Genomic DNA, 7,911 nt, shown 5'->3' on the forward strand with positions numbered 1-7,911 from the left:
GGGAAGTTCTGAGGCGAAGGGGCTGCAGGCCTTGTAGCAGGTGGGTGTGCAGAAATGTAGCTATCCAAAGCCAAACACATTACTGCAGCTTGTCACACCTATACCTACCAAACAGCAAAGGCCAAGATAGATCGTTATTTTACGGACACATTGAATACAGTGCAATGCCTCCCATATAGCGGTGAATAAGAGTAGTAGTAGTAGTAGTAGTAGTAGAAGAGTTGGTCAAGTTAAATCAAGGCTAAGGAATTGGAAATGTGCAACTTGGACCAAGAAAAACTAATTGCAGAGCGGCGACATTGGAAAAAAGCATTCAAATCATGCTTTGAAAACACTACTTGCTTATCCCGATTTCAATTCAATCTGTCTTTGGAAACCGCTTAAGAGAGTGAGTGCACCATTCCCAGAGAAACTGCCATACTGGGCTGATACGTGGAGTGAAGTGAGCAAGCTCTTTTTCCATCTCCCTGTTCTAAAAATCCATTTAATATATGGTCCCCAGATAGGGGACGTATCAGATATTAAACTGATAAGAACAGATACTACACTTGATCTTAGCCAAAAGGCCGAGAAGCGATAACCAGAAATGGTTTGCCGCTTGCAAGGCCACAGGGCTTAAGACAGGCACCCATTGTGGAGAATGACACAGACACCACCCTGAGGAAGACATTCAAACCAAGTCTGGGCGCATAACAAAAGCGCAGGCGGCTGTTTTTTTTTTTTTTTTTTTCCCCCCAGGATTCCACTCCACGCGCTTTTAATTTGCATAGGCCAACCCCTTTTTTGTTAGGCCACCCTCCCCTCACGGTCAAACGCGCTTCAGTACTAGGAAAGAGGCCAGAGGAGCACTGCTCCTACACCGCCCCCTCTACTACCCTCCCTAAATGAAAGGTCTTGCTTTAAGGCTGTGTGCACACGCTGCGGATTGGCCGCTACAGACACGCAGCAGTTTTAGCTGCGGTGTACAGTACCATTCATTTGAATGGGTAAAAAAAAACGCTGTGCCGACGCTGCGGAAAAAACCGCGCGGATTTGCTGCGGTTTTGAATCCGCAGAAAGAATTGCATGTCAATTCTTTCTGTGGAAAACGCTGCGGGTTCCTATCTCCACCATTGTGGAGATAGTGAATCCGCAGGACCAAACCGCAGGCAAAACCGCAGATAATCCGCAGGTCTTTGGACCTGCGGATTATCTGCGGTTTTTGCTAAATCCGTGCGGATTAATCCGCAGCGGAATCCGCAGCGTGTGAACGTGGCCTAACTCTCCTGGTGCCAGATATTGTAACCAGGAGGCGAGCATGGCCCACCTGTCTGCTCAGGCTCACTCAGCAGACTGAAGCTGAATACTACTGCGCAGCTGCTACAGACTGTGGGCTGCCCATTGTGACACGTGGTCCCATTGTGAGACGTGGTCGAACACATCCAAGCATTGTGTGCTATGAATGGCATGATTCCTATCACAGTGTTCCATGGATGGACACATCCTATTTACTGCAGGCAAGCAGCGCACCTAGCTGCTGCTGCTGCTGCTACAAGCCACTAGAATACCGTCCGTCTGTCAGACAGGTGGACGTAGGCAGAACATTCAAATAACTCGCCAGATAAATCGTTGCTTTTCCATTTTATTCATATATGAATTAATTCAAAATTGAACAGTAAATTTCAAAGTTGGAAGGCCACAAGAGGGGGACAATGTTTCAAAAATGAAGCGACATATCATTGCATGAGGGATGTGGTAGGAATTGAATGCTTGAATTAAGACTGGGGAAGTTCTGAGGCGAAGGGGCTGCAGGCCTTGTAGCAGGTGGGTGTGCAGAAATGTAGCTATCCAAAGCCAAACACATTACTGCAGCTTGTCACACCTATACCTACCAAACAGCAAAGGCCAAGATAGATCGTTATTTTACGGACACATTGAATACAGTGCAATGCCTCCCATATAGCGGTGAATAAGAGTAGTAGTAGTAGTAGTAGTAGTAGAAGAGTTGGTCAAGTTAAATCAAGGCTAAGGAATTGGAAATGTGCAACTTGGACCAAGAAAAACTAATTGCAGAGCGGCGACATTGGAAAAAAGCATTCAAATCATGCTTTGAAAACACTACTTGCTTATCCCGATTTCAATTCAATCTGTCTTTGGAAACCGCTTAAGAGAGTGAGTGCACCATTCCCAGAGAAACTGCCATACTGGGCTGATACGTGGAGTGAAGTGAGCAAGCTCTTTTTCCATCTCCCTGTTCTAAAAATCCATTTAATATATGGTCCCCAGATAGGGGACGTATCAGATATTAAACTGATAAGAACAGATACTACACTTGATCTTAGCCAAAAGGCCGAGAAGCGATAACCAGAAATGGTTTGCCGCTTGCAAGGCCACAGGGCTTAAGACAGGCACCCATTGTGGAGAATGACACAGACACCACCCTGAGGAAGACATTCAAACCAAGTCTGGGCGCATAACAAAAGCGCAGGCGGCTGTTTTTTTTTTTTTTTTTTTCCCCCCAGGATTCCACTCCACGCGCTTTTAATTTGCATAGGCCAACCCCTTTTTTGTTAGGCCACCCTCCCCTCACGGTCAAACGCGCTTCAGTACTAGGAAAGAGGCCAGAGGAGCACTGCTCCTACACCGCCCCCTCTACTACCCTCCCTAAATGAAAGGTCTTGCTTTAAGGCTGTGTGCACACGCTGCGGATTGGCCGCTACAGACACGCAGCAGTTTTAGCTGCGGTGTACAGTACCATTCATTTGAATGGGTAAAAAAAAACGCTGTGCCGACGCTGCGGAAAAAACCGCGCGGATTTGCTGCGGTTTTGAATCCGCAGAAAGAATTGCATGTCAATTCTTTCTGTGGAAAACGCTGCGGGTTCCTATCTCCACCATTGTGGAGATAGTGAATCCGCAGGACCAAACCGCAGGCAAAACCGCAGATAATCCGCAGGTCTTTGGACCTGCGGATTATCTGCGGTTTTTGCTAAATCCGTGCGGATTAATCCGCAGCGGAATCCGCAGCGTGTGAACGTGGCCTAACTCTCCTGGTGCCAGATATTGTAACCAGGAGGCGAGCATGGCCCACCTGTCTGCTCAGGCTCACTCAGCAGACTGAAGCTGAATACTACTGCGCAGCTGCTACAGACTGTGGGCTGCCCATTGTGACACGTGGTCCCATTGTGAGACGTGGTCGAACACATCCAAGCATTGTGTGCTATGAATGGCATGATTCCTATCACAGTGTTCCATGGATGGACACATCCTATTTACTGCAGGCAAGCAGCGCACCTAGCTGCTGCTGCTGCTGCTACAAGCCACTAGAATACCGTCCGTCTGTCAGACAGGTGGACGTAGGCAGAACATTCAAATAACTCGCCAGATAAATCGTTGCTTTTCCATTTTATTCATATATGAATTAATTCAAAATTGAACAGTAAATTTCAAAGTTGGAAGGCCACAAGAGGGGGACAATGTTTCAAAAATGAAGCGACATATCATTGCATGAGGGATGTGGTAGGAATTGAATGCTTGAATTAAGACTGGGGAAGTTCTGAGGCGAAGGGGCTGCAGGCCTTGTAGCAGGTGGGTGTGCAGAAATGTAGCTATCCAAAGCCAAACACATTACTGCAGCTTGTCACACCTATACCTACCAAACAGCAAAGGCCAAGATAGATCGTTATTTTACGGACACATTGAATACAGTGCAATGCCTCCCATATAGCGGTGAATAAGAGTAGTAGTAGTAGTAGTAGTAGTAGAAGAGTTGGTCAAGTTAAATCAAGGCTAAGGAATTGGAAATGTGCAACTTGGACCAAGAAAAACTAATTGCAGAGCGGCGACATTGGAAAAAAGCATTCAAATCATGCTTTGAAAACACTACTTGCTTATCCCGATTTCAATTCAATCTGTCTTTGGAAACCGCTTAAGAGAGTGAGTGCACCATTCCCAGAGAAACTGCCATACTGGGCTGATACGTGGAGTGAAGTGAGCAAGCTCTTTTTCCATCTCCCTGTTCTAAAAATCCATTTAATATATGGTCCCCAGATAGGGGACGTATCAGATATTAAACTGATAAGAACAGATACTACACTTGATCTTAGCCAAAAGGCCGAGAAGCGATAACCAGAAATGGTTTGCCGCTTGCAAGGCCACAGGGCTTAAGACAGGCACCCATTGTGGAGAATGACACAGACACCACCCTGAGGAAGACATTCAAACCAAGTCTGGGCGCATAACAAAAGCGCAGGCGGCTGTTTTTTTTTTTTTTTTTTTCCCCCCAGGATTCCACTCCACGCGCTTTTAATTTGCATAGGCCAACCCCTTTTTTGTTAGGCCACCCTCCCCTCACGGTCAAACGCGCTTCAGTACTAGGAAAGAGGCCAGAGGAGCACTGCTCCTACACCGCCCCCTCTACTACCCTCCCTAAATGAAAGGTCTTGCTTTAAGGCTGTGTGCACACGCTGCGGATTGGCCGCTACAGACACGCAGCAGTTTTAGCTGCGGTGTACAGTACCATTCATTTGAATGGGTAAAAAAAAACGCTGTGCCGACGCTGCGGAAAAAACCGCGCGGATTTGCTGCGGTTTTGAATCCGCAGAAAGAATTGCATGTCAATTCTTTCTGTGGAAAACGCTGCGGGTTCCTATCTCCACCATTGTGGAGATAGTGAATCCGCAGGACCAAACCGCAGGCAAAACCGCAGATAATCCGCAGGTCTTTGGACCTGCGGATTATCTGCGGTTTTTGCTAAATCCGTGCGGATTAATCCGCAGCGGAATCCGCAGCGTGTGAACGTGGCCTAACTCTCCTGGTGCCAGATATTGTAACCAGGAGGCGAGCATGGCCCACCTGTCTGCTCAGGCTCACTCAGCAGACTGAAGCTGAATACTACTGCGCAGCTGCTACAGACTGTGGGCTGCCCATTGTGACACGTGGTCCCATTGTGAGACGTGGTCGAACACATCCAAGCATTGTGTGCTATGAATGGCATGATTCCTATCACAGTGTTCCATGGATGGACACATCCTATTTACTGCAGGCAAGCAGCGCACCTAGCTGCTGCTGCTGCTGCTGCTACAAGCCACTAGAATACCGTCCGTCTGTCAGACAGGTGGACGTAGGCAGAACATTCAAATAACTCGCCAGATAAATCGTTGCTTTTCCATTTTATTCATATATGAATTAATTCAAAATTGAACAGTAAATTTCAAAGTTGGAAGGCCACAAGAGGGGGACAATGTTTCAAAAATGAAGCGACATATCATTGCATGAGGGATGTGGTAGGAATTGAATGCTTGAATTAAGACTGGGGAAGTTCTGAGGCGAAGGGGCTGCAGGCCTTGTAGCAGGTGGGTGTGCAGAAATGTAGCTATCCAAAGCCAAACACATTACTGCAGCTTGTCACACCTATACCTACCAAACAGCAAAGGCCAAGATAGATCGTTATTTTACGGACACATTGAATACAGTGCAATGCCTCCCATATAGCGGTGAATAAGAGTAGTAGTAGTAGTAGTAGTAGTAGAAGAGTTGGTCAAGTTAAATCAAGGCTAAGGAATTGGAAATGTGCAACTTGGACCAAGAAAAACTAATTGCAGAGCGGCGACATTGGAAAAAAGCATTCAAATCATGCTTTGAAAACACTACTTGCTTATCCCGATTTCAATTCAATCTGTCTTTGGAAACCGCTTAAGAGAGTGAGTGCACCATTCCCAGAGAAACTGCCATACTGGGCTGATACGTGGAGTGAAGTGAGCAAGCTTTTTTTCCATCTCCCTGTTCTAAAAATCCATTTAATATATGGTCCCCAGATAGGGGACGTATCAGATATTAAACTGATAAGAACAGATACTACACTTGATCTTAGCCAAAAGGCCGAGAAGCGATAACCAGAAATGGTTTGCCGCTTGCAAGGCCACAGGGCTTAAGACAGGCACCCATTGTGGAGAATGACACAGACACCACCCTGAGGAAGACATTCAAACCAAGTCTGGGCGCATAACAAAAGCGCAGGCGGCTGTTTTTTTTTTTTTTTTTTTCCCCCCAGGATTCCACTCCACGCGCTTTTAATTTGCATAGGCCAACCCCTTTTTTGTTAGGCCACCCTCCCCTCACGGTCAAACGCGCTTCAGTACTAGGAAAGAGGCCAGAGGAGCACTGCTCCTACACCGCCCCCTCTACTACCCTCCCTAAATGAAAGGTCTTGCTTTAAGGCTGTGTGCACACGCTGCGGATTGGCCGCTACAGACACGCAGCAGTTTTAGCTGCGGTGTACAGTACCATTCATTTGAATGGGTAAAAAAAAACGCTGTGCCGACGCTGCGGAAAAAACCGCGCGGATTTGCTGCGGTTTTGAATCCGCAGAAAGAATTGCATGTCAATTCTTTCTGTGGAAAACGCTGCGGGTTCCTATCTCCACCATTGTGGAGATAGTGAATCCGCAGGACCAAACCGCAGGCAAAACCGCAGATAATCCGCAGGTCTTTGGACCTGCGGATTATCTGCGGTTTTTGCTAAATCCGTGCGGATTAATCCGCAGCGGAATCCGCAGCGTGTGAACGTGGCCTAACTCTCCTGGTGCCAGATATTGTAACCAGGAGGCGAGCATGGCCCACCTGTCTGCTCAGGCTCACTCAGCAGACTGAAGCTGAATACTACTGCGCAGCTGCTACAGACTGTGGGCTGCCCATTGTGACACGTGGTCCCATTGTGAGACGTGGTCGAACACATCCAAGCATTGTGTGCTATGAATGGCATGATTCCTATCACAGTGTTCCATGGATGGACACATCCTATTTACTGCAGGCAAGCAGCGCACCTAGCTGCTGCTGCTGCTGCTACAAGCCACTAGAATACCGTCCGTCTGTCAGACAGGTGGACGTAGGCAGAACATTCAAATAACTCGCCAGATAAATCGTTGCTTTTCCATTTTATTCATATATGAATTAATTCAAAATTGAACAGTAAATTTCAAAGTTGGAAGGCCACAAGAGGGGGACAATGTTTCAAAAATGAAGCGACATATCATTGCATGAGGGATGTGGTAGGAATTGAATGCTTGAATTAAGACTGGGGAAGTTCTGAGGCGAAGGGGCTGCAGGCCTTGTAGCAGGTGGGTGTGCAGAAATGTAGCTATCCAAAGCCAAACACATTACTGCAGCTTGTCACACCTATACCTACCAAACAGCAAAGGCCAAGATAGATCGTTATTTTACGGACACATTGAATACAGTGCAATGCCTCCCATATAGCGGTGAATAAGAGTAGTAGTAGTAGTAGTAGTAGTAGAAGAGTTGGTCAAGTTAAATCAAGGCTAAGGAATTGGAAATGTGCAACTTGGACCAAGAAAAACTAATTGCAGAGCGGCGACATTGGAAAAAAGCATTCAAATCATGCTTTGAAAACACTACTTGCTTATCCCGATTTCAATTCAATCTGTCTTTGGAAACCGCTTAAGAGAGTGAGTGCACCATTCCCAGAGAAACTGCCATACTGGGCTGATACGTGGAGTGAAGTGAGCAAGCTCTTTTTCCATCTCCCTGTTCTAAAAATCCATTTAATATATGGTCCCCAGATAGGGGACGTATCAGATATTAAACTGATAAGAACAGATACTACACTTGATCTTAGCCAAAAGGCCGAGAAGCGATAACCAGAAATGGTTTGCCGCTTGCAAGGCCACAGGGCTTAAGACAGGCACCCATTGTGGAGAATGACACAGACACCACCCTGAGGAAGACATTCAAACCAAGTCTGGGCGCATAACAAAAGCGCAGGCGGCTGTTTTTTTTTTTTTTTTTTTCCCCCCAGGATTCCACTCCACGCGCTTTTAATTTGCATAGGCCAACCCCTTTTTTGTTAGGCCACCCTCCCCTCACGGTCAAACGCGCTTCAGTACTAGGAAAGAGGCCAGAGGAGCACTGCTCCT

The 7,911-nt window shown here is 46.8% G+C and overlaps 5 non-coding genes across 5 annotated transcripts; all 5 read right to left on the reverse strand.

The window, feature by feature from the left end:
- Window positions 1-387: 387 nt before the first annotated feature.
- Window positions 388-578, reverse strand: LOC141079513 (U2 spliceosomal RNA). The gene has a single exon (XR_012228446.1). It is a non-coding gene; the product is annotated as a U2 spliceosomal RNA (small nuclear RNA).
- Window positions 579-2,150: 1,572 nt separating this feature from the next.
- Window positions 2,151-2,341, reverse strand: LOC141079514 (U2 spliceosomal RNA). Its single transcript, XR_012228447.1, has one exon. It is a non-coding gene; the product is annotated as a U2 spliceosomal RNA (small nuclear RNA).
- A 1,572-nt stretch (window positions 2,342-3,913) lies between these two features.
- LOC141079515 (U2 spliceosomal RNA) lies at window positions 3,914-4,104 on the reverse strand. Its single transcript, XR_012228448.1, has one exon. It is a non-coding gene; the product is annotated as a U2 spliceosomal RNA (small nuclear RNA).
- A 1,575-nt stretch (window positions 4,105-5,679) lies between these two features.
- On the reverse strand, window positions 5,680-5,870 carry LOC141079518 (U2 spliceosomal RNA). The gene has a single exon (XR_012228451.1). It is a non-coding gene; the product is annotated as a U2 spliceosomal RNA (small nuclear RNA).
- A 1,572-nt stretch (window positions 5,871-7,442) lies between these two features.
- LOC141079517 (U2 spliceosomal RNA) lies at window positions 7,443-7,633 on the reverse strand. Its single transcript, XR_012228450.1, has one exon. It is a non-coding gene; the product is annotated as a U2 spliceosomal RNA (small nuclear RNA).
- Window positions 7,634-7,911: the final 278 nt, after the last annotated feature.

Source organism: Dendrobates tinctorius, unplaced genomic scaffold (genome assembly GCF_039654945.1).
Source record: "Dendrobates tinctorius isolate UK_male_01 unplaced genomic scaffold, ASM3965494v1 ptg000672c, whole genome shotgun sequence".
Classification (NCBI taxonomy): Eukaryota; Metazoa; Chordata; class Amphibia; order Anura; family Dendrobatidae; genus Dendrobates; species Dendrobates tinctorius.